The 27,800-nt window shown below is 41.3% G+C and overlaps 1 protein-coding gene across 1 annotated transcript in view; it reads left to right on the top strand.

Annotated features, from left to right (window-relative positions):
- Nucleotides 1-22,506: 22,506 nt before the first annotated feature.
- Nucleotides 22,507-27,800, top strand: part of gsna (gelsolin a) — a 46,763-nt gene continuing 41,469 nt past the window's right edge. Inside the window, exon 1 of the mRNA XM_060935444.1 lies at nt 22,507-22,726. The gene's annotated coding sequence lies outside the window, so the exon portion shown is untranslated. The remainder of the gene's footprint in view (nt 22,727-27,800) is intronic.

Here is a 27,800-nt window from a genome sequence, read left to right as displayed (position 1 = left end):
GTAGCTGTTAGCATGCAACAGTGGCCACACCCCGAGCAACAGCTTTGGCAGACCGGCTAAACCAGGTGAGGGTAGCTGATGGATCTGAAATCCATGGTGAGCTAGGGCTTGTCTACATAAGCATGTGAAGACTGGACTCAGCGGACTATGCAGAGGAAACCACCTGTTTGGTTCAACAGTCAGGAAGATGTTACTAGCAGAGCACTGTGGAACACCTAGAGCAGAGTGAGACATGTTAGAGCACCCTGGTCATCCACTGCATCCAGTTCCTTCTCCAGTCGTCTTGACTTTGTCATGCCACTGGAACACGGAGGCCCTGGATGAGAGAGTGAGGCTGACGGTGCACACTTCTCCCTCATTGAAATCCAATTTCACACACAAGTCGTGCTGTCATCCCCCCATCAACTGCAATATGATGAAACATAAAAGCAAGACAGTTAAAAACTAGAAGGGTACTCGGTAGAATGCATACCCCCACTAAGCCACATATCTGGATTTGCATCAAAATCTAATTCATTGTTTCTTGGCCCATGGCTCACCTTTCCACCAAATTTGGTCCAAATCCATTCACTATTTTTTGAGTTACGCTGGGAACAGACAAAAAAAATCCTGGATCTGTATACATATCCAGATTTGCATCAAAATCTTATCAATTGGTTCCTTGGCCAATGGCTCACCATTCCTCCAAATTTCATCAACATCTGTTCATTACTTTTGGAGTTACGTTGGGAAAAGTAAAAGAAAAATCCTGGCTCCACATACAGTACATATCTGGATTTGCATCAAAATCTAATCGATTGTTCCCTGGCCCATGGTCCACCAAATTTCATCAAAATCCGTTCACTACTTTTTGAGTTACGCTGGGAACAGGCAAAAAAAAATCCTTGATCTTCATACATATCTGAATCCTAGAGCTGCATACATATCTGGATTTGCATCAAAATCGAATCAATTGTTCCTTGGCCCATGGCCCACCTTTCCGCCAAATTTTATCAAAATCCCTTCACTACTTTTTGAGTTACATTGAGAAAAGTAAAAGAAAAAACATGCATAATATAATACCGTATGCATGTGCACGGGATATTATCTGTTTTATCATGCTATTTTGATTTGTTGAATCAGTAAAATATCATATACACACTACCGTTCAAAAGTTTGGGGTCACCCAGACAATTTTGTGTTTTCCATGAAAAGTCACACTTTTATTTACCACCATAAGTTGTAAAATGAATAGAAAATATAGTCAAGACATTTTTCTGGCCATTTTGAGCATTTAATCGACCCCACAAATGTGATGCTCCAGAAACTCAATCTGCTCAAAGGAAGGTCAGTTTTATAGCTTCTCTAAAGAGCTCAACTGTTTTCAGCTGTGCTAACATGACTGTACAAGGGTTTTCTAATCATCCATTAGCATTCTGAGGCAATGAGCAAACACATTGTACCATTAGAACACTGGAGTGATAGTTGCTGGAAATGGGCCTCTATACACCTATGGAGATATTGCACCAAAAACCAGACATTTGCAGCTAGAATAGTCATTTACCACATTAGCAATGTATAGAGTGGATTTCTGATTAGTTTAAAGTGATCTTCATTGAAAAGAACAGTGCTTTTCTTTCAAAAATAAGGACATTTCAAAGTGACCCCAAACTTTTGAACGGTAATATATATATATATATATATATATATATATATATATATATATATATATAAATTGTTAAATCATTGAGCTCTCCTGTGCCCATGGTTTGAAGGATAAGCTGACTAAGCCCTCATCTGCAACACTTACAACTCAAACTGTAGTCCATTAACAAAAGAACTTGGTTGTTGAAGTTCGTGCATTTACAGCTCAAAACAAATTTCAGTGTAATATATTGTGTTTATTGTAAACAGTAAGACTTTCTCAAGCTGATAGCAAGAAAAATCAACTTAAGTCAAGGTCAGAACTGAATATAACCGAGAGACACGCCTCTGGTCTTGGCAAACTCTCCCAAGTAACTATATATATATATATCAGTTTTACCCAAAACTGGGATACCGCACAAACATTAGAAGACGATGGTGGGACAATAAATATCGTGAAAACCTTACACGTAGTGGCAAATACTTATGGCATACAGTACATAGCCTGATAGAGTACTTCTGTTCCTAAACTGAATCATCTGGAACAGCAGCTTCATTTATATTGTATTCTTATGTGCATATTCTTTATGTATTTAGTGAAAATATGTGTATACTTATATCTGGTTTGGCTAGATTTTTGAAAAAGCATACAGTACCTACAGCAAAGAGACAGACAGAATAAGGAACAGGTTCCATTGCTTATATTTTCATCAGTGGAGTAGCCTAAAGTAAAAGTAAAAAAAAAAAAAAAAACTTATAAACACCACAGAATGATTTTTTTTTCACTTCTAGCAAACCACATCATTCAATAAAGTACTCTAAATGTCTGTCATTTTCTCAGACAGGCCATACTTGAAGCAAGTTACAAGCTATCCAAGCCTCAACAGAAATGCCGCCTGGATGAAGTATTTCTGACTGAAACAAAGAGCTTTTCTGTGTGAACTCAGGTGCCAAAAGCAATATTTTCATGTGGAAGCCATACCTGTCTACTGATTTCCTGTCTTATATAAGACTCATACAAACAAGATAAGACTAGTCGAGGGTGAGACAGCAAGAAGCACATTAATAGCCTTGAACGTCTAGGCTTTTCAATTGCCACAACTTAGAGCTGTGATCATTTCCAACTGTTATCCAGCTGTTACAAACCTCTGGGTGGAGAAAGAGGAGGAACTTTTTCCTCCTCCACCCAGAAGTTTTTAACATTATATAAAGGTATATAAAATTATATATATAATTCATCTCATTATCTCTAGCCGCTTTATCCTGTTCTACAGGGTCGCAGGCAAGCTGGAGCCTATCCCAGCTGACTACGGGCGAAAGGCGGGGTACACCCTGGACAAGTCGCCAGGTTATCACAGGGCTGACACATAGACACAGACAACCATTCACACCTACGGTCAATTTAGAGTCACCAGTTAACCTAACCTGCATGTCTTTGGACTGTGGGGAAAATCGGAGCACCCGGAGGAAACCCACGCAGACACGGGGAGAACATGCAAACTCCACACAGAAAGGCCCTCGCCGGCCACGGAGCTCGAACCCGGACCTTCTTGCTGTGAGGCGACAGCGCTAACCACTACGCCACCATGCCGCCTATATATATATATCTCATCTCATCTCATCTCATTATCTCTAGCCGCTTTATCCTTCTACAGGGTCACAGGCAAGCTGGAGCCTATCCCAGCTGACTACGGGCGAAAGGCGGGGTACACCCTGGACAAGTCGCCAGGTCATCACAGGGCTGACACATAGACACAGACAACCATTCACACTCACATTCACACCTACGGTCAATTTAGAGTCACCAGTTAACCTAACCTGCATGTCTTTGGACTGTGGGGGAAACCGGAGCACCCGGAGGAAACCCACGCGGACACAGGGAGAACATGCAAACTCCACACAGAAAGGCCCTCGCCGGCCACGGGGCTCGAACCCGGACCTTCTTGCTGTGAGGCGACAGCACTAACCACTACACCACCGTGCCGCATATATATATATATATATATATATATATATATATATATATAGTTTGTTTGTTTTATTTTTACTGCTGTTGTCATAGTTGTCCCCCAAAAATGATAGCTGGGGTTCACATGGTCACATCCCCTGAACACCAAAGCAAAACGAGCACAAAGCTCCAAACATACAGTACACAAAACAGTCATATTGGGTTCTTGAAATAAATTCTAAACTCTGATTGGCTGAGCTGTGTTCCAAGCCTTTGTAAAAATCCGCGCACCCATGACGGCATCGCAATAAATTAATTCTGTATTAATGCTCCAGGTTTTAAATCAATTAACCTGTTACATCTAAGCTGTTCTTATGCTCACAGAAAGCTCTAATGTTAGTTTGTTATGCTGCCTAGCAACCAAAGCTTACGGTTAACAGACATTACATGGCACAGAAAGGATTTATTACTAATCTTATTAACTATTTATTTTTTTTAACTTAAACTTACTTAATGGCATTTAGCAGACACTCTTTCTTATCCAGAGCGATGTACAAGGTACCCAGAGCAGCCTGGGGAGCAGTCAGGGGTTAGATGCCTTGAACCAGCAACCTTTTGGTCCCAAAGCTGCTTCTCTAACCTTTAGGCCATGGCTTCCCTCAGTGCTTTTACAAAATAAACAATTTTTTCTACCATTTTGTAAAAGCAGTAAGCCATTCGAGGGCATGTGTGAGTGACTTTCTCACAGGTATGGGGTTCTTTGGCACAATGTCGGGCTGAAGCTGTAGGAAAACCAAGATGGCTGAAGCAGGGCCTCACTCCTGCCTGAATTTTGCCTGTAAAGTCTGAAAATCATTCAATCCAATGCATAATATGTTCATATTTCTCTTTCATTAGATTATGACGCATTAGCCATTTCAGCACACCAATAATCCTACATTAGTTCATTTTAAAGCTTATACACTACCGTTCAAAAGTTTGTGGTCACTTTGAAATTTCCTTATTTTTGAAAGAAAAGCACTGTTCTTTTCAATGAAGATCATTTTAAACTAATCAGAAATACACTCTGTACATTGCTAATGTGGTAAATGACTATTCTAGCTGCAAATGTCTGGTTTTTGGTGCAATATCTCCATAGGTGTATAGAGGCCCATTTCCAGCAACTCTCACTCCAGTGTTCTAATGGTACAATGTGTTTGCTCATTGCCTCAGAAGGCTAATGGATGATTAGAAAACCCTTGTACAATCATGTTAGCACAGCTGAAAACAGTTTAGCTCTTTAGAGAAGCTATAAAACTGACCTTCCTTTGAGCAGATTGAGGCCCTGTCCACACGGCAACAGATTCAGGTGACTCCGATACAATTGCTTATCGTTTAGGCCTGGCGTCCACACGGCACCGGCGTTTTGGGTGCCCAAAACGCAATCTTTTTGAGAACGGGTTCCAGAGTGGAAAGATCTGGCAACGTTGCCGTTGTGAAGTCGTCTGGATGAGTAGAACGGATTTGTTTACGATGACGTCACAACCACATGACTGTGAGTGCTTCACGCCGGGTAGAAGTGTAACGAACTCGATGCGAGTTGTCAACAAATCCTATAACTTGGTTCATGAAACGCGCTTACAAAATATTTTCACTGTGAATATTTATTGTGCAATGGTGCAAAGTGAGAGAGAGAGAGAGAGAGAGAGACTCTGCCCTTAGGGCAGAGTCAATCCCGCCAGCAAAAATAGGGAAAAAAAGGAGCGATCTCACCTCTTCAGATGATGGTTTAAGTCCTACAATACATTCCTCAAAAAGGGCGTAGAAGAACAAATTAATCCATCAACGTGTAGCATTCAATTTATTCCGGACCATTAAAGACGCCGCCTTCCGCGTAGAATCATACGTCATCCTTGCCGCCATATTGGATAGGTCAAAGCGGAGAATAAAGATTCATGTGCTGCATTTAACTGTACCAACGGGTTTACCGTCCAAACAAGATCACATGGGATTACCTTTCACAGGTGAGAAACAACAAATTAATCCATCAACGTGTAGCATTCAATTTATTCCGGACCATTAAAGACGCCGCCTTCCGCGTAGAATCATGCGTCATCCTCGCCGCCATATTGGATAGGTCAAAGCGGAGAATAAAGATTAGCTGCGTTTAACTGTACCAACAGGTTTGCCGTCCAAACGAGATCACATGGGATTACCTTTCACAGGTGAGACTGGAAAAATACTTTTCATTGTATTTGGTCATTATAACGTAATTTTACGAACAGATTTTCCTGACTTTGTGGCTAATATGAAGTCTCGCGCATAATAGTTTATGCGCATGTGTCGTTACTTCTTCTATTGTTCTGGTGTCTCCGAAGGGACCGTCTTACAGCGCCCCTAGAGGTGTGGCATGTGTATTGCATCGCTTTCAGCAAGCGTTGCGTTGCCATATGGACCTGATATTTTACTGATCGTTGCCCATTTGGACACGATATATTTTTAAATAACATCTCGTTGCCGTTGTCGTGTGGATGTAGCCTGAGTTTCTGTAGCATCACATTTGTGGGGTCGATTAAATGCTCAAAATGGCCAGAAAAATGTCTTGACTATATTTTCTATTCATTTTACAACTTATGGTGGTAAATAAAAGGGTGACTTTTCATGGAAAACACAAAATTGTCTGGGTGACCCCAAACTTTTGAACGGTAGTGTATGGACAAGTGGATTATTCATCTCAGCACAGCGTGTTGTAAACAATGGCTTGTTTTATTACTCATACTTTGGCTTAATACACTCCTGAATCTTACTGAATGTCATTCTGATAGCAGTGTACAACGTGTACTGTTAGTGAATAAAGTCAGCTTGGATGATCATTTAAACCCCAACACTACAGAGTTTAACTGAAGTCAGCTCTCATGCCTTTTTTTTCCTTGTGAAATCTTGTTTTCTTCTTCTCCGGAACCAACACTGACACTCGCCATAAGTATTGCAGCAAAACTGATTTCACAAAGAGTGCTCTTTCAGATCCTGTTTTATTTTCTTCCATGCAGTCCACAAAAGCAGTTTTGATGTGGTTTTCAGCCGTCGGTGTTGACTGTGGCGCCACGGCCTGCGGGTCCGGCTCCAATAAAGGAAAACGGGGGGAAAAACCCACACGTTTGAATATTCAGTGTTCAAGATGCTGCATTACGAGTCCCTTAGAAACACTAGGCATAAATGGTTTATGATAATACGTTCCCATAATTTTTACAACCACTCCCACTGATCCTTTTCCCACATGTCCAGGCCGTTTTATATGATGGCCACACGTCTCCCCGGAGCCTCTTCCTGCTGGCAAAATGGCCTACTTTCCTCCAGAGCATCCACTAAAATCCATAAATAGAACAAATACTGTACTATGCTTCCATTTCCTCTTTTTCTGTCTCATTTCTTAGCGTAGTGCAGCTGAGGTGTGATTTGTGTTGACTGCTCAATAAGTGAAATATTGTCATTAGTAACAGTCACACCTTAGTATTATTACCTTTATTAACCTATATACTGCTTTTATCCCTAGACGGCTCCCGTGAGCCAGTCTGCATTACGGATAATCCCAGCCGGGGTTATGACCGAGCCAAAAGATCAAAAGTTCAAGGAGTTTTCTGGCAAAACAGATGATAGTAAACATCTCCATCTGGTGGACATGGCACACAAAAAAACAAATCAGTAGTTCAGTGAGAGAAATCCATGGCCTGAATGGTTTATTCATGTCGTCCTAATCAAGCACACATTATTAAGAAGGCCTGCTGTATCAAATACAAGCTTTCTTAGATTTCTAACGATAAAATTTTTTAAAGAAAAAACAAAGTTATTCATTTTTCTAAACAAACAGAGACTATGACCTTTAAATCAGAATCAGAATCCTGTTTATTGGCCAAGTATGTTGACACACACAAGGAATTTGTTTCTGGCAGTTGGTGTCTCTCTAGCAATACAAAAAAAAAAAGTGTGAATATATGTATACATAAGTTCTGTATATGTAATATAAGAAAAATGTGTATATGTCTATGTAATGTACAATACGGACAATATAGGCATTACACACTATAATAAATATGCAATCTAAAATAACTATTATATGCAATATACATAATGTACCGGGCGGCACGGTGGTGTAGTGGTTAGCGCTGTCGCCTCACAGCAAGAAGGTCCGGGTTCGAGCCCCGTGGCCGGCGAGGGCCTTTCTGTGCGGAGTTTGCATGTTCTCCCCGTGTCCGCGTGGGTTTCCTCCAGGTGCTCCGGTTTCCCCCACAGTCCAAAGACATGCAGGTTAGGTTAACTGGTGACTCTAAATTGACCGTAGGTGTGAATGTGAGTGTGAATGGTTGTCTGTGTCTATGTGTCAGCCCTGTGATGACCTGGCGACTTGTCCAGGGTGTACCCCGCCTTTCGCCCGTAGTCAGCTGGGATAGGCTCCAGCTTGCCTGCGACCCTGTAGAAGGATAAAGCGGCTAGAGATAATGAGATGAGATGAGATGAGACATTTCTATCAAGGTCCTCGTTACTCGTTACTATGAAGCAGTTTTGAAAGTGGATGGTTTTTTTCTTTTCTTTTCTAAAACGTGATGGTTTTTTCCCAGGTGACACTGAGATGGCCGATCAGTAATCACTACGATCACGTCACATCCATAGCAGTGCCGGCTGCTGGTTTTTAAAACAGGGGAAGCCCATTTTACGCATTCATCGTAAAACCTGTAGGCCGGATATCAAAGCATAGAAAGGTGTGCCCCATTAGCATAGTGAACTAGACAACCCCACCTAGTGGCAGAAAGTATTTTTGCTTGTACATTTCATGTTATAGTCTGGCTTGCCAGGCTAGTGCCTCATATCCTTAATCAAAAATATCAAACATCCAAAAATCACTGGCTATTCAACGAAGAGCCTTGAACATCATACCTTGATATGCAACACAGAGTCTTTAACACAACACCCAGCTGTGCAACACATCCTTGAACATCTTCTGCAACACAGTCTGGAAATTCATAACCAGGTAGGCTATGCAACACACAGAACCTTGAATATTATACCCAGGTATAACCTATAACACAGAGCCCACCATTCTCTTAACATTACTGAACAATATACACACTTCAGATTCATGAACATTATATGATGCACACTATTTATACGAGCACCTTCATCGATGGCATGTTCCACCCTGACCCTCCCCAGACAGCTAAGTCTTGCACATGAAGTGACATGCTCATTGCTCGTTTCATGCCTTTTGCAAGCCCTTTCGAAATTCACCAGGTCCCCAAACCCATCTTTTGACCAAACTAAATTTCCCTGAAAGGGCTTCATCAAAAGACATGGCCAACAGTACATTTTATTAGTCACAGGAGACCCAGTCAACCAGTTCACATTTTCATACCAAGACATCTGAAAAGACCTGTTATGACCTGCTGATTTTTGAATGAGATTAAGCTTGGGCTTTGGTCTGCCTTGCTCTTTAATTCTCACTTTCTCCTCATATGGCAGAGTGTCAAAACGTTTTTTTGACAAAAGCATGTCCACGACGTTTGCCATTATAGCAGATAGATACCAGCTGTTAGCAACTAGCACTGCAGATCCCAATAAGGCTCAAGCTAGCCTACAACCACGTTGATTGAACTACAAATGAAATAAACGAGTGAATTCACGAATGATCAAACTGATAGAATGGATGAAAGTTAACGGAGCACAACGAGTAATATTTACATTTATTTACAGAGTAATGTACAGAGACATCAATGAGAAGACACGTTTATATGAAAAGAAATTCGGACAGCACTTTGGCACACGACTACACTTTCTCGGCATCCGCTAGGGACTGACTGATCATGCTTACTGTGTTCCTCGCCGAAGTACAGCGACCGCCCTCCTCATGTCTTTCAAACACCACCTCCAATAATCCTTTATCAGCCGGCTTCTTGGCCCGCCCATGTCCCGTTTACCCCCAGAGATACCCGGCTTCCCTGGAAGTGACGATTTTGTCGATTTTAACCAATAACAACTAGCCGAAATTGGCTGTTCAGAGCCGTCTCGTAGACTGCAACGGATACCCGGCTGCCAGTCCATAGAGCCCATTGAAATAAGAAAGGTTACAGCCTGGCAGCAAAGGTGATTCTCGTAGCAAACTGCAAGTTCGTCAGACATCACTCAAATAAGTTACAGGATGACATAGGGATAGTTATGAACGTAAATATAATCTTGGGCATATATTATGTTATGCAAGTTATTGTTTTAATGAGAATTCAACGTCGTAGACGCCACAGTTTGGGGAGAGAATTTTAGGGGAAGTTCGGCTTCCCTTGTTGTCTCTGAGAAATCGCCCCGATCCATAGACTGTATAAAATCAAGTTCAATTTCTCAGCAGCGTTATTTGAACACGATCAGTCGATGGCAGAACGGAAGGAGGCGGTTCTTCTGGAGAATGCACGCACTCATGACTATACCGGTACTGAGAACCCATGTTTCAGTTTTCTGTACGGATTAAAGATTCGTTTTGTTTTAAATGTTTGCTTTGTTTGCCTAAAATGAACCACATCATGGCCTACAAAAACTCGCCATCCGACCTGAGGAAGCATACTGAGGTATATAAATGTTTTATTCCAAGAGAAAGCTTGCAATGAAGCTGTCTGTGCTTTTAGAGCTAGCGATAACGTTGCAATAGCTATGCAGTCTGGTTAGTCAAATGACTTTCTATGGATTTGCCTGTCAAGTTGCCGTAGCCTTGTTCACGGCTAACGTTAACACATAGCTAGTTAACTTGGACGCTGTTAGTTAGCATGTAAAGACGGAGTTATGCTAACATGAATAACGTTAACTTATCTGAAGTCCTTTCAGAAATATGTTTTAGCATAATCTTGCTAAATAAACAGAATGTAGAAATCTTTCTTTTCTAGTAACCTTAGCTGCCCAATACGATTTTGGTTTGAAAAGCGTTTGCTAGCATGTCAGGTGGAGTTTCACTGACTAGCTAGCTTAACGTTAAACCACCATGATGCACAGCATGCGTTCATTTTGTGAATTCACATTTCTGTCTTTGGTAACGGCGTTAGGTTTTGTAAGCACTGTGGCAATAATACAACGATGCGTTGACAGAAGATGTACTTTTAATATTTCAGTACTTTAACTTAAGTACAAATTTGACTGGACAACTTTCACTTGTATCAGAGTAACATTTGACCAGTGGGATCTGTACTTTGGCTTAAGTAATGAAGTTGGGTACTTTGTCCACCTCTGTAATATACAGTACCTATATTATATACAGTATGTCTAAAATATCTGTTTATAATGCAATATCTTTCGATAATCTAAATATCTATAATATAATATCTATTATTATACATACAAGCCACTTTTTCCTTGGAATAAAAACATGTATTCTATTCACTTCTAGTGGGATTACTGATAGCATGCAATATTGTTAGCATATCGCTTATCCTCCGGGTATTACGTCACTCTACCCAATGGAGAATGAGCATGCAATATTGTTACAATATTGCACGTTGTCAAGACAACACAATGTCACACGTTGGAGATGTAAAACTTCCGTGTTAGCGAGCGACAGTGACCATTTGTAAGCAAACATGGCCGCTTCATTAAAAATGGAAGATTTTGAGAGAATTTTGGCTGCCAGGTTGCTCAGTTGTGTGTAGATTTTAAAAGTAACTAAGTAAATTACAAAAGGAAAATAATAACATTCAGCTTGACTACGCTAGCACTGGCCTTCGCTAACGCTACACTGGCTAGAAGGTAACTGGACTGCTGCACTAACAGCACCGAGTCACGGGTAAGCTAGCATTGACCTTCAAGAATGCTGATATGAAGAGAATATGTATGTATAATAATAATAATAATAATAATAATAATAATATTGTCTGGCTTTTTTCCATGGTCTATCAGATATATTCCATTCAGCTACTCGTCTTTGACTCGCTCAGTATCATGCTAGCTGAATGGAATATATCTGATATACCACTCAATGCGGGCGGCACGGTGATGTAGTGGTTAGCGCTGTCGCCTCACAGCAAGAAGGTCCGGGTTCGAGCCCCGTGGCCGACGAGGGCCTTTCTGTGTGGAGTTTGCATACCTCCCCATGTCCGCGTGGGTTTCCTCCGGGTGCTCCGGTTTCCCCCACAGTCCAAAGACATGCAGGTTAGGTTAACTGGTGACTCTAAATTGAGCGTAGGTGTGAATGTGAGTGTGAATGGTTGTCTGTGTCTATGTGTCAGCCCTGTGATGACCTGGCGACTTGTCCAGGGTGTACCCCGCCTTTCGCCCGTAGTCAGCTGGGATAGGCTCCAGCTTGCCTGTGACCCTGTAGAACAGGATAAAGCAGCTAGAGATAATGAGATGAGATGATATACCACTCAACGCCAGCCAATATTATTTAATTGTTCTATCCACATTCATTGGATATGAGCAATCATGTGCTCTGATTGGCTACTCTACTACTAAGCAATCAGCTCATATACCATGAGTAGAGAAAAACAAAATGGTGGAGCATGTTGCTGAACCAAACGAGGACGAAATAAAAACTCTACTCGAAAACAAAACCCCCAAAAATAAAAAAGCAACAAAATATGGAATAAAAGTATTTGATGGTAAGAACGTATCTTTTTTTTTTTACTTTTCAAGAATTAATATTATTATTATTATTGCATTTTTTACAAATTGCTCCTGTTATTTCACCGGTTTCTTTATATTCTAAGCGGAAATTATTTTGTCGGATGCTATGTATAAAATTTTTATTTATTGAATTTGTAAAAAATAAAAATTAAAAAGCTCTGTTTCTCAAAATCAAGTGAATGTGGATAGAATAAAAGAGTTATTCCACTCAATCTCATCGTACATGGATTATAGCCAACTCAGTGCTACGCGCCTCATCGGCTATCAGCTCATATACGACCCGATTTCATGGAATAACTGTTAAATGTAAGTTATGTATTTGTAATATAGGAAAAATGTATACATGTATATAGTATGCAATTTACAATATGGGCAATACAGATATTACATATCCATCCATCCATCCATCCATTATCCGTAACCGCTTATCCTGTGCAGGGTCACGGGCAAGCTGGAGCCTATCCCAGCTGACTACGGGCGAAAGGCGGGGTACACCCTGGACAAGTCGCCAGATCATCGCAGGGCTGACACATAGACACAGACAACCATTCACACTCACATTCACACCTACGGTCAATTTAGAGTCACCAGTTAACCTAACCTGCATGTCTTTGGACTGTGGGGGAAACCAGAGCACCCGGAGAAAACCCACGCGGACACTGGGAGAACATGCAAACTCCACACAGAAAGGCCCTCGCTGGCCGCTGGGCTCGAATCCAGAACCTTCTTGCTGTGAGGCGACAGGGCTAACCACTACATCACCGTGCCATCTATAATATCAATAATGTACAATATCTATAATATACACTATACATTGTACACATATAAATATATTTATTGATATAATGTAATATTGACTTTACATTATAAATATATAAATATAAACCTTCCTGGGGCGGCACAGTGGTGTAGTGGTTAGCACTGTTGCCTCACAGCAAGAAGGTCCTGGGTTCGAGCCCAGTGGCCGATGAGGGCCTTTCTGTGTGGAGTTTGCATGTTCTCCCCATATCCGGGTGCTCCGGTTTCCCCGACAGTCCACAGGCATGCAGGTTAGGCTCATTGGTGGCTCTAAATTGACCGTAGGTGTGAATGCGAACGTGAATGGTTGTCTATGTGTTAGCCCTGCGATGACCTGGCGACTTGTCTAGGGTGTACCCCGCCCCTCGCCCATAGTCAGCTGGGATAGGTTCCAGATTGCCTGCGACCCTGTAGGACAGGATAAAGCGGCTACAGAAAATAGATGGATAAATCTTCCTATTCAAAAGTGTATGCAGATACAGTACATCCCTACTTTTTGTTTAAACACCACATAAAAATTAAAGTTTTATTTATTAATATTTTAATATAAATAAGAAAAAATCAGAAAGGTTAGCGAGAGTATCAACAGGTCTTTAGTATTAAAAGTAAATCGTTCAGATGATTGACTGAAAATAATTCTTATTAGTCTTTTAATTAATAATTGCTTTTAATTTACAGTCCTGTGCAAAAGTCTTAGGCACCCTATTTTTTCATATGAATTTTGTTATCTCATCTCATTATCTCTAGCCGCTTTATCCTTCTACAGGGTCGCAGGCAAGCTGGAGCCTATCCCAGCTGACTACGGGCGAAAGGCGGGGTACACCCTGGACAAGTCGCCAGGTCATCACAGGGCCGACACATAGACACAGACAACCATTCACACTCACATTCACACCTACGCTCAATTTAGAGTCACCAGTTAGCCTAACCTGCATGTCTTTGGACTGTGGGGGAAACCGGAGCACCCGGAGGAAACCCACGCGGACACGGGGAGAACATGCAAACTCCGCACAGAAAGGCCCTCGCCGGCCACGGGGCTCGAACCCGGACCTTCTTGCTGTGAGGCGACAGCGCTAACCACTACACCACCGTGCCACCCCAATTTTGTTATAGATTTCTATTTTATGACTTCTACATTATGGAGTCAAAACATTACAAAAACATTTTAGAGTTCCAAACGTTCGTTCATTTTCCAGCACAAAATTAAATGTTACAGGAAAAATGTTTGTATCTATCAAAGCAGTATATTCCATAAGAGACGACTTTTCAGATCTCATCTCATCTCATTATCTCTAGCCGCTTTATCCTTCTACAGGGTCGCAGGCAAGCTGGAGCCTATCCCAGCTGACTACGGGCGAAAGGCGGGGTACACCCTGGACAAGTCGCCAGGTCATCGCAGGGCTGACACATAGACACAGACAACCATTCACACTCACATTCACACCTACGGTCAATTTAGAGTCACCAGTTAACCTAACCTGCATGTCTTTGGACTGTGGGGGAAACCGGAGCACCCGGAGGAAACCCACGCGGACACGGGGAGAACATGCAAACTCCGACTTTTCAGATTAAAAAAGAAAACATAATGAAGACTGCTGGGTTTTGGGGCAAAATGAAGAAGTGAGTGTGACAGTCAAAGTGTCCAGAAGAACTGTGGCTGGTTCTGGAAGATGCTCAGTAAAACCTACAGCTCATTTCCTTATAAAACGGCACTCATTGGACCTCAGACTACTATTTTTTTTTAAAGCAAAGAATCGTCTCACACCGAATATTGACTTTATTTCATTTATTATAGCTTACTGATTACTGTTCATAGTATTTTTTTAACGTTGAAACATTTCATTTCATGATTTTTAAGCCATTTTTGGTCTACAGCATTTCTTTACATGTGCCTAAGACTTTTGCACAGGACTGTATCATGTGTGTATTTGAGTAAGATCATTGAAAATGTAGAAAAAACGGAACGAGGGAAAAAAACCTTTTCTTCTTCACAAGACATTTAGGAAATTCAAATAATGAGAACTTTTATGAGATGTTAAACGAATTCGCACATTCATACAAAGGTAAAGTGTCGTGACAGTGGACTGGGACAGGTGCTGTACATTTTGTCGGTTTAATTATCATTTTTTTCATGCCATTTATCTAAGGTTGTTTGAAGGACATTACTTGTGTTTAAAATGTCTTTCCATGTACTTACACATGTTTGTAAATGTAATATCAGTGGTTTTACTTTATACATACTCCAGGTGCCACCTAGTGTAAGAAAAAAAGGTTTCCAGACGACGTTGTACTTCAGAGAGAACAATCTCTGAGAGAAAACCTTCTGCTATAGGTGTCTAAATAGAATCTTTAAAAGAAGACGGCCTTTCGAGTTCATAAAATCGGTGAAATTTAGTTCCTTCTGAAATTTGGTCATTGTGATATATGTTTATTTTTGTAATATCTTAAAAAAACCAGGCTATTCTGTGGCTGGGAAGTTATTTAATTTAAGGGGATTAAAGCAAATAATGTGCATGAAATCGCTCGCTTCGTGCAGTCAAGCAGACAGAGGAAGTCCATGTGTGCATGCGCAGGTTTACCTGAGTCGTCGTCTTCTTCTTTTGGGTTTTACGGCAGCTGGCATCCACAGTGTTGCATTACTGCCATCTACAGGTTTACCTTTGAGCGTGCACTGACAGTTCCATTATTCTGTCACTAAACGAACAGCTGATCACACCGAGGTGCTCGCTGAGCGCCGATATTTATTAGTTTGGTCCTGTGTTTCCTTTCCTTCGTATATAACATAACGCCTTTTCTTCTAGCTTTCTTTCCGTTACTGTAGTCAGCAGTGGCGGTTCTAGACCAAAATTACTAGGGGGGCCGAGGTGGGGCCAGTGTTTTTTCAGGGGGGCACATATGGACAAAACATGGCAATATTTAAGCGTTCAAAATGTTTAGTTTAGTTTAGTTTATTTAAAACCAAAACAAAATACATTGAGCATAAATACAATGAGAGAAACATTCTGTCTCAATAGCCTAAACATAAAATAAATTGTGCTCAATAAATCTTAAAACCATGTTTCTCTTTTTTGTAAAATAAGATTTCTATTTTTGCATACAATGAACCTTTTCTTCAGATGTGGCTGCACTGGAGTGTCGTCCAAGCACTTGCTGATATCTGGAGAAAGATGAATACAGTAAATATGAGAGTGCTACTGAGAACAACATGTATTTATCATTATTCATTTATTAATTTATTATTATATCTATTATTTATATTTTATATTTATTAATTATTATTCAGACTTCACACTTTCAGGGTAGGCTATATGAATTGTAGGCCAACACTGCTCACACACACGCATTTGTTCAACATCACAAACCTGATGGTGCTGTACTTGATATGCATGGTGAATCTGGTTGTCCCAATGACTCGTTGGGTTGTCCCTCATTCTGTCCCTCAATCTGATCCTGAATGTCTTCATCCTCACTCTCAGATTGCCTTTCAGGTGCCTCACTTTCCACCTCTCCAACCACCACCTCTGGCTCTCTCTCCACCTCTGGCTCTCTCTCCTCTTTCATAATCTTCATCTTCCTTACTCTCTCTATGTTGCTTTTTGCTAATAGGGGCAAAAAAGGACATAATGTCCTTCTTGCTCCTTTCCATGATGATAGCCTACAGTAGGCCTATACTAAAAAGTAAACGGAGAGGAATGTAGCCTCTACATATCACAAGGCCATTCGAGTTTTACAAGAAGGTAAACACTGTCGGTTATTTTACCCATTTCCCAAAAATATTAAGTTAGGCTACTTATTGCTGTGCAACGCACTTTTAAGAAAGCACAATAAAACGGATTTATTATTGTAGTGAACAACAACAGTAAAACACGGATATGTGCAAACACTGATGTTACAAAATTGAATAATTTTCCTTACCTTCGCCCCTTTGCAATAGCCTAGTTCTTGCAGGGCTGCAGCTGTTATCTCTCACGTCTGAAGTTTACAATTCACGCTGCTGCTGGTCTTTCTGCTGCAGGTAACAGTGTGCGTGCAGCGCTTTAAGGAGTCCGTGTAGAACACTCTGTCATGTCAGTTCCGATCTTCGATCCAGCGCACGTCGAAATTAATAAAGCTTATTATCTGTTCAGCACAGGGGCCACAACAGGGGCCAGGAGCAATTTTACAGGGGCACTGGCCCCCCCTGGCCCCCGTTTAAAACCGCCTATGGTAGTCGGTCTTTCATGTTTTATTCGCCCACTCACGTCCTCCATTTTTCTCACGTCCTCCTGTTTCTAATTTGTGTCCCACAATGCCTTGCGCGAATGGGGAAAGCCCACCACGTGATGTGATGCATGACATAGTATCTTGTATTGGGTCATGGTGAAGCAGGAAAAAATAGCGGCGAATTTAGGGCCACGTGGAGATAAATTCATTAATTGTTCTATTTAAAAAAGTAATAAAATTGGAAGTCTGTGATTCGAATTCAGTAGCTTTCAGTCCACTAAACACAAATAACTGGGTGTCAGGGAAAATTATTTTCATTACCTAAACGTGAAAAATCCGAAAGGCAGTCTAGCTTTAAGGTTTCTCCAAGGAGGCACAAACTAAACTCTTCAGGGTATTCGGGTATGGATCCTTATTTTTCTTACAGTGTAATGCAATATTAAGTAGAGTGTTATAAAGAGCTTCAGAAATGAAGCTTTTCATTTAAGGTTTTATAAACTACAGAATTCAGGGTCAGATGATAAAATGCAAATTATAAAGTGTAATGTGCACTGGGGCAGTTGCGTTAATGTAGAAAATAAATCAGCGTTTTAAACAAGCAAGGAAGCAAGCAAATCCTTTTCATCACACTCCAGGTCTGAAAGTGAATGAACAGATGATGGCAGCAAATACTCATTGCTGTGGAAATCTAATTTTTCCCATCACACATGAAACATTTAGAGAAAACGTTAACAAGAAATGATTTTCACTGGAATCAAACGAGATGGTTTGTACACTGTCAGAAATAGGGCTACAGTAGGAGTCCATTTCTGTCCCCCAGGGTACAGTCTATATGAATGTACCCCCTAGGGCTCATTATTGGACCTCAAGGTAGCTATGTGTACCTTTTTATGGTCAAAACAGTACATCTGTGTTTCCACACAGTATACAAAAGGTACAAATAAGTATCTTAGAGGGAACTGTCCCAGTGACAAGCTGTTCTACCCTGAAAGGTATGTTATTATCCATCCATCCATCCATTATCTGTAGCCGCTTATCCTGTTCTACAGGGTTGCAGGCAAGCTGGAGCCTATCCCAGCTGACTACGGGCGAAAGGCGGGGTACACCCTGGACAAGTCGCCAGGTCATCACAGGGCTGACACATAGACACAGACAACCATTCACACTCACATTCACACCTACGGTCAATTTAGAGTCACCAGTTAACCTAACCTGCATGTCTTTGGACTGTGGGGGAAACCGGAGCACCCGGAGGAAACCCACGCGGACACGGGGAGAACATGCAAACTCCACACAGAAAGGCCCTCGCCGGCCACTGGGCTCGAACCCGGACCTTCTTGCTGTGAGGTGACAGTGTTAACCACTGTGAGTGTATTAACCCTCATCCTACCATGCTATTTTACACCTTAATCTTACCATGTGGGGTCCGTTTGGACCCCAATACTTTTCTTTAAAATTAAAGCTTATAAAGACAAAATCACCAGATAAGTTTTGTTCAGAACATCTTGTATTAATAACAGCAATACACTAAAGGGCCCAAGGCATAAAGAACACACTTAACCTTCATCCTACCAGCCAATTTTACATACACAAACTACCAGGCGGGGTCCGTATGGACCCCAGGAGGGAATACCTTGAAATCAATGCAGTAAGAACCAATTCAATGCAGCAAACAGACATAACTTTATTGAAGAACAAAATCCACTATGGCTGAATATCAATGATGTATTATAAATGCAATAACATTCCAATAATATTGCAATAACTAGCATACATGTAGCAAATTATAGCGCCACAAAAAAAATTGGCATTATATACATGATTTTTGCAGCTCGTGCAGCTGTAAAACATTCTGGATTACAACTTAGGTCTTTTCTTACAGAATTTAAAACAAATAAGTAATTGTAAAATAATTTAGAGCTTTTGTTTTGCAGCCTGTGCTTATTGCAGCAGTGGGGTCCACACGGACCCCAAGAAGGAATGCCTTGGTAGTTTCATTATGGAACATAAAAGAAATAAAAGAAGTTAACTTTCAGTGTGCTATTCAATTATAAAATGAAAGACAGATAAACTTTACTCTGGGGTCCGGTTGGACCCCAGTAACAAATTAATTATACCTTCACAATGCAAAAAGCTGATCTTCCGGTGCTTTAGTGTTTTAATTAAGACATAAATTCCGACAAATTCATAAAACGGTGAGGCAGTATGTCACATATTTTTAAAACGGCAAACAAACATATAGGTGCAGGGTCCAGATGGACCCCACTTAGTAGGATGAAAGTTAATAGACTATAAATTTAGTTTCAGAACCTAGCTCCTTTTTGAGACACTCCCCTCTGGCAGGAGGCTGCAGTCCATCAAGACCAAAACCTCACGCCATAGAAACAGTTTCTTTTCTACCACTGCTGGCCTCATAAACATAAATGACTAGTGACCCCCACTTACTCTGCCCCCCACCACCACCACCTCAATAAACAAGACCAGTGACCCCATTTACTCTGCCCCCCCCAGTTGTTTACCTGATGTGCACATTTGTTTATTTTCTTATTTTTATCTTGTTTATTTAGTTCTTACTTCTTAATATCTTAGAATAGATCGTTCTTATGTAGCTCCTTTATTAGAATAGACTGTCTTTATTTAGTATTTATTTATTTAGCACCTTAACTCCAAGCCAAATTCCTTGTAGTTGCAACAATTACTTGGCAATAAAGCTTTTTCTGATTCTGATATGGGTGGCACGGTGGTGTAGTGGTTAGCACTGTTGCCTCACAGCAGGAAGGTTTTGGGTTCGAGCCCGGTGGCCGACAAGGGCCTTTCTGTGTGGAGTTTCTCGCCGTGTCTGAGGTTGTTTGTCTCTGTGTGTCAGCCCTGCAATGACCTGGCGACTTGTCCAGGGTGTACCCCACCTCTCGCCCATAGTCAGCTGGGATAGGCGCCAGCTTGCCTGCGACCCTGTAGGACAGGATAAAGCGTCTCCAGATAATGGATGGATGGATGATTCTGATATGGACCAATCACAGGTTGCTGAAGAGGCGGGGCCTAAATGTGAGGACGAGGCACAATGTTAAAGGGGTGGAGCACAAACAAAAAAACCAAGAGTTCTCAAATCATAGCCTATTTTTGTTTTAAGCATATTTAAATAAAAGTGAATGAATGAATGAAGGGTGGCACGGTGGTGTAGTGGTTAGCACTGCCACCTCACAGCAGGAAGGTTCTGGGTTCAATCCCAGACAGGATCGCAGGATGGATGGATGGATGGATGATTCTGATATGGACCAATCACAGGTTGCTGAAGAGGCGGGGCCTGAATGTGAGGACCAGGCACAATGTTAAAGTGCATATCCCGGGTAAATTCAGGAGCAAGATCAATGTAATTCTCCTATTTTATATTAAACTTTGGTCAAATATCTGTAACATTCTGCATTCTCTGCAATGTTTTTACCTTGCGCAATACCAGAAAAATTCAGTTGAAATCGAGCCATTTGAGGCGAATTGGTCCGCCTCTGAAAAAACTCGGCATTTGGATTTCCCGGCAAACATTGATTTTCATGACGTCATGTGCGGGATGCCTCCTTCTGAATCCTACGTCAGCGCTGGTTTGTTTGAGAAAACGACCTGGTGGTTTTCTGCAAATTTCTTCAACGTTATCACGTAATTATTAAAATGGTTAACAGATGTATCGTAGGAGGGTGTACAGTAGCAACACCAATCTTGATGGGATTAGTACTCATCGTTTCCCAAAAGACCGGACAATGAGAGAGAAATGGGAGCGCTTGGTCTACACAGGCTGTGCACTGAAACCGTGCAAAGCTCTCGCAGCCTGCTGGCGCTTCCGCAGGTAACGTCACGAATCTGGCTCCAGACTCCCTTGGGAATTTTCCAGATGCGTTTTTTTTTTTTTTTTCTGCTGTAGTGTGCAAAATTACCCTTCTGGATGAGTGTGTAAAGGGACATACTTTCATATTAAAAAAACACGAAATTGGTCCAGAATATGCACTTTAGAAGAAGAAACCTTTATTTGTCACATGCACACTTTCAAGCACAGTGAAATTCATCCTCTGTATTTAACCCATCTGAAGCACTGAACACACGCACACACACACACCCAGAGCAGTGGGCAGCCACACTAGAGCACCCGGGGAGCAGTCAGGGGTCAGGTACCTTGCTCAACGGCACCTCAGCCCAAGGCCACCCCACGTTAACCTAACTACATGTCTTTGGACTGTGGAGGAAACCCACACAGACACGGAGAGAACATGCAAACTCCACACATAAAGGTCCTCGCCAGTTGCTGGGTTCAAACCCGCAACCTTCTTGCTTTGAGGTGACAGTGCTAACCACTACACCACCGTGCCTAAACAAACAAACAAACAAAAAACCAAGAGTTCTCAAATCATAGCCTATTTTTGTTTTAAGCATCTCATCTCATTATCTCTAGCCGCTTTATCCTGTTCTACAGGGTCGCAGGCAAGCCGGAGCCTATCCCAGCTGACTACGGGCGAAAGGCGGGGTACACCCTGGACAAGTCGCCAGGTCATCACAGGGCTGACACATAGACACAGACAACCATTCACACTCACATTCACACCTACGCTCAATTTAGAGTCACCAGTTAACCTAACCTGCATGTCTTTGGACTGTGGGGGAAACCGGAGCACCCGGAGGAAACCCATGTGGACACGGTGAGAACATGCAAACTCCGCACAGAAAGGCCCTCGCCGGCTGCTGGGCTCGAACCCGCAACCTTCTTGCTGTGAGGCGACAGTGCTATTTTTGTTTTAAGCATATTTAAATAAAAATGAATGAATGAAAATATATTTTAATATAAATATAAGGCGGCACGGTGGTGTAGTGGTTAGCGCTGTCGCCTCACAGCAAGAAGGTCCGGGTTCGAGCCCCGTAACCGGCGAGGGCCCTTCTGTGCGGAGTTTGCATGTTCTCGCCGGGTTTCCTCCGGGTGCTCCGGTTTCCCCCACAGTCCAAAGACATGCAGGTTAGGTTAACTGGTGACTCTAAATTGACCGTAGGTGTGAATGGTTGCCTGCGACCCTGTAGAACAGGATAAAGCGGCTAGAGATAATGAGATGAATTACTTGAACTTGGTCTACATTTAGGCCTGAGTTTCAGAGCCGCCATTTTGTTTTTCAGCATCAAAACAACTCTCGCGAGCCAAGTAGTCATTTGTAGTTGCCGTGGAAACCGAGTCCTCTGCAGGAAATGTTTTTATTACGACCCTAAAAATGGCCGCCGTGGGCGTGTCCCTATTCTAAGTGCCCTACGTAGGGTCCATCCCTTCAGAATGGAGACTAACTCCTCTCTAATGTTCCTGCGGGGATAAAAAACTCCAGCTCAGCGCCTCTTTCTCCTCCTCCTCCTCTCCTCCTCCTCCTCCTCCTCTCTGAGCGCTGTGTCAGAGGGGCGTCTCCCAGCCGAGATTACAGTCAAAGCGCCCTAGTTTTATTCTGCACACCGAGACAGGACTCTCTCAGCACCCGCAGTCACCCAGCCCATATCCCTGAGCGACAGGTAAGATGCTTTCCTGTGTATTTTATACTCTTTAAGCGATATCACTTCATTACGAGCAAACTGGACTGGATCTGTTCTCCGGCATAAACTAATGATGTGTCGTTCCAGAACGAGTCGGTTCAATTGATCCGGTTCTTTAAAGTGAACGCTGAGAGTCGACTCCCATATAAGCTCATTTCCCCCGCCGTTATTCTTACTGTTATTGAATCAGCATGTTTCCTGTCCTGCTTATTGATGTGCTGGTGTTATCAGGAAAATAGAAATTGGAATATTCTTTTTAAGTTAGAGGGGGGAAAACAAGCGAGTCAGTGAGCCGAGTCAAATGATCTGACTCCTTGAAAAGAGTCAGAATTCCCATCACTAATATAAATTTTATTTATTTTATTTATCCTTTATTTTACCAGGAATGTCCCATTGAGATACATAATCTCTTCTTCCAGGGAGTCCTGGCCAAGGTGGCAGCAAATAAAAAGTTTCAATACACATAGAACATGCAATATTAACACATATAAGCACACAGGCATTCCAAAAAAAAAGAAAATAAAATAAACACAGACTGAGCACATAGACATTCCAGATGTCAACATTCCAGATGTTATGGACAAGAAAAAAAAAATGAATTAAAGGGTTAAAATTATGAAAAACAATGGCACTGTTGTGTGAGAAGATTTTTAAAGACGTTCAGGGAGTCCAAATTTAAAGTATTTTGTATTGTATAAATCATATCATCATAACAAGCTGTATGTTAGATTAGGTTGGGTTGGGTTGGGTTGTGGTGGCTCACCGGTTAAGGCTTTTCATCACAAGGGTGTGAGTTCACACCCCAGCTGTCATGGATGAGGCCCATAATTTTCACGTGCTCAGATGTATCCTTCCTGAATTATAACTTTGGATAAAACGCTCATCCGAATGAGCAACTGTAAATGACTACTTCCTTCAACTAGTTTCTCTGATGAAGGGCGTTGATCGATTGATTGATAACCATTACCAATCCGGAGTCAAAATGCAGCTATGCTTTACAGCCATCCTCAGTTCCCCTTCTCTTTCAGCACATCCAAGCCATATATGGCAAGGTTAAAATGAATTGCAGAGCCAGTTTTCACATTTTAGGCAAATTCGCAGTCACTGGTAGAAAAGATGACGATACAGTTATTAAAGTATGCATAGTACTTGAAAAGGAAGTCAGAGAGAGCTGTTGTTTCATTTCAAACCAGTGCTCCAACATTGTTTCCTAATCGATAGATCAATAGCACTGTTAGATGCCACCTTGGGGGTATAAATAACCTTGAAAGTCTGGTGATTCAGTGGCATGTTTCCAAAGTCTTAAATTATTTGAAACATGCTCATTACATGCCTCCAGATTGTAGTGTATTAGCGTCATGCTTGCAGCAGACTAAACTATGTAATAAAAGCAGGTTAAGTCCCTCTCTAGTGTTTAACGTCTTGAATCCTGATGGAAAGCTTTGGAAATTTTGAAATGATGACAGTGTCTACGGGGGTATACTCAAGCATTTAACCTTTTTTTGGAAAAAAAAAAAAGATTTTCTGACACAAATTGAATTAATTTAAGAAGTATGACATAGTATAGCAGCTTCCTGTTTTGATTACTAAGTGATGTCTCATGTACAGATGCCGGTTTGTTACCATGGTTACCCATGCAAAGCAACCAAATATTGTGCCCTAACTTTACCACAAAAGGAAGTGCATGGTCTAACTTTGTGTCTTCACTTTGTGGAAACAGAGTGTAAAGACATATGTTATGACATAGGTTATAGCAGCCTTATTAACCCATAATGCCAATGCAAAGGATATAAATGCATGAAATGAATGGTGAGTGAGGAAAACGAGAACATAAGGTTTGCAAGTCTCTGTGTATTTAAAGCTGTGGTTTTCCTTGCAGCCCGGAACACTGTATGGAAATTAATCCAAACCTTTTGACCAATCAGAATAGAGAATTCAACAAACACTGTGGTATAACGTCTGATAATGTACTCATTGACCTGCCACAGCCATTGTATTTATCTTGAGGTTTTTCAGTTGCAGGCCGAAATGATTCCGCTTCCTCATCAGAGAAGGAAGTGAAGTCTGACGAGTCACAGTCTGATTGCCAGCTGCCTCACACCGCACTCCTAATCCTCCCATGCTGCACACACTAACGTTTTCCTTCCACTTATTCCCTACAGTCCTGCTGCCCGTAACCTTATTCAGATCCACCCCTGCATTAAATTACAGCCTTGCTACCAACCAGCGCAGGTCAACATCAAGCCTCAGTTAGTGTTTGCAGAACATATCATGCAATTACAGCATGCGTTTATGCCCACAGCAGACTTTGAACCCTTATATGGTCTCCTTCTCGCATTTTTTATGTTGTATGAAGGCGGAGTGAAGGTGCCCTCCTATACTGGCTGGGTAAACACATCATGGAGTGGGTTTTTTCTGTGTTTACTGTGATCATTATGTTCATTATAAAGGGTTGAAATTGATGCTTGGAGAAAAGGAAGAGCCCAGAGGGTGGGATCTGTTAATATGGTGAGAATGAGTCAGACAGGGACACATGTGACCAAGAAAAAGTGGAATCTATGACAGATTCCTTTAACGTGCTCTTTTTGGTTTATGCCAATATCACAAGCTGCTTTTTTTTTTTCCTTTTTTTTTGGGGGGGGGGGGGGAATGAGAAAAAAAGGGAAGTTAAAGAGAAGTCAAAGTCTGACTGTTTAATTCTTTAATAAATAATTAAAGTTGTAATAGATGACAAATTGCTGTAGGAAAAGAGGAATTAAACACTCCAGGACATGCAGTTTTCAGAAAACAATCAACCTTCAGGTGGGAATAGTTACTTTGCTTTGTCTCGAGCTGCCTCACATCACCCTTTTGTTGATTATTTTCCTATCCCAGCACTCCCTAAAGTGTTTTTTTTAATTGCTGACATAATTATAATGTATGTGAGCAGATGTGATGTAGATTTGATTGCATGTTCACTGTTTGAGACTTTTCCCTTTAAATCCCTTGCACCCCCCCCCCCCCCCCCCCGACTGAGCACACAAGGCAGACAACATCAGTCATGTGACCTGGGTTATTTATAACACTGTTTGGGTTAACACGCTCGCTCACAGGGAAAACGTAGGATGGAAATTTAAAGAAAGTAAACTGCAACGGCTGCACCGATTCGGTTTCTTCTCTTCTCTGTGAGAAGGAAGTGTGAATACGTCAAGCCAGCGAAAAGATTCCGGCTTCGCTTAAGTACGACACGCGTACCCAATACACACCCATTAATTCCCTTGGTAAAGATCTAATTACACTGGTTCATGTGCTTCGTCAGTGGCTGGAGCATGTCTACAGGGCCCTGTTCTGTGTTTCTGTTTAGTCACAGTTCTTCACATACAAATCTCTTCGCATAAAAACCATCTTGTCCAGAATGTGTTGATTAAATCTAATAAAAGCAAGGTTAAAGGAAATGTGTTGAGTGCAGCAGTGTTTTCCAGACACTATTGTAATTTATTAACCCTGTTTTATGCACAGGTTTGTTATTCAGCATTTCAAACAGCTTTATTGATGACATCATAGAGGTTATTTTTTAATTAAAAGGAAGCATTTACGACATGATTATAGTAATGACGCAACCAAATAATACAGTTGAAACGCTGTTTAACACTTGAACACCATTATGCTTGTTGTTCTTTTACAGTATGTGCATCGTGATCTGTATTTGGGCTTCCCAAATTTCAAACAAAGACTAGCACTTCACTGAAGTAACCACTTCCCTAAAAGGGAATAAAAAAGGGAATTCCTAGTCAGTTTTATTGGCACTATAAAAGAGGAACGAACCCGGACTTCTGCAATTCATTCTTTTGGGAAGGAATTTTTAAAGAAAGGTGTTTTCTAACAAAACCGTTTCCTAGTTTGTACCAACTTTGAAAGAGATTAGGTTTTGTTTGCCTGTTCCCAATGTAACTCAAAGTAGTGAACGGATTTGGATGAAATTTGGTGGAAAGATGGGTCACGGAACAATTGATTAGATTTTGACACAAATCCAGATATGTATGTGGATCCAGGATTTTTTCTTTTCCCAACATAACTCAAAAAGTAGTGAACAGATTTTGATGAAATTTGGTGAAAAGGTGGGCCGTGGGCCAAGGAACAATTGATTAGATTTTGACATAAATCCGGATACACTACCGTTCAAAAGTTTGGGGTCACCCAGACAATTTTGTGTTTTCCATGAAAAGTCACACTTTTATTTACCACCATAAGTTGCAAAATGAATAGAAAATATAGTCAAGACATTTTTCTGGCCATTTTGAGCATTTAATCGACCCCACAAATGTGACGCTCCAGAAACTCAATCTGCTCAAAGGAAGGTCAGTTTTATAGCTTCTCTAAAGAGCTCAACTGTTTTCAGCTGTGCTAACATGATTGTACAAGGGTTTTCTAATCATCCATTAGCCTTCTGAGGCAATGAGCAAACACATTGTACCATTAGAACACTGGAGTGAGAGTTGCTGGAAATGGGCCTCTATACACCTATGGAGATATTGCACCAAAAACCAGACATTTGCAGCTAGAATAGTCATTTAACACATTAGCAATGTACAGAGTGTATTTCTGATTAGTTTAAAGTGATCTTCATTGAAAAGAACAGTGCTTTTCTTTCAAAAATAAGGACATTTCAAAGTGACCCCAAACTTTTGAACGGTAGTTTATGTATGTGGATCCAGGATATTCTAATATGGCTTGGCAGAGGTATGCACTCTACCAAATGTTCTACTTGTGTTTTTAATTGGGTTTACAGCCTACAGAAGTTAATATTTACTCAGACTGATGGCTTGATTCTTAACACAATGATTTTTTTAATGATAAGACTAGATTATACACTATGAACTGTATTATACTAGACTGCATATATTGAGTGGCCATGTATTCAGATCCATCTGTTTTTTTCAGGTCCACCATACAAATGCAGGGGTGCCAAAATTTCTAACATGAAAATCCTAGCAGAACTGAGTTAACGCAAAAGAGCATGTTGGGAAAATCAACAGTTATTCCACGAAATCAAGTCGTACATGAGCTGATAGCA

This window comes from Neoarius graeffei, chromosome 12 (assembly GCF_027579695.1).
Source record: "Neoarius graeffei isolate fNeoGra1 chromosome 12, fNeoGra1.pri, whole genome shotgun sequence".
NCBI classification, from domain to species: Eukaryota; Metazoa; Chordata; class Actinopteri; order Siluriformes; family Ariidae; genus Neoarius; species Neoarius graeffei.
Note: the sequence above shows the minus strand (reverse complement) of the source record. Positions and strands in the feature narration are given on the sequence as shown.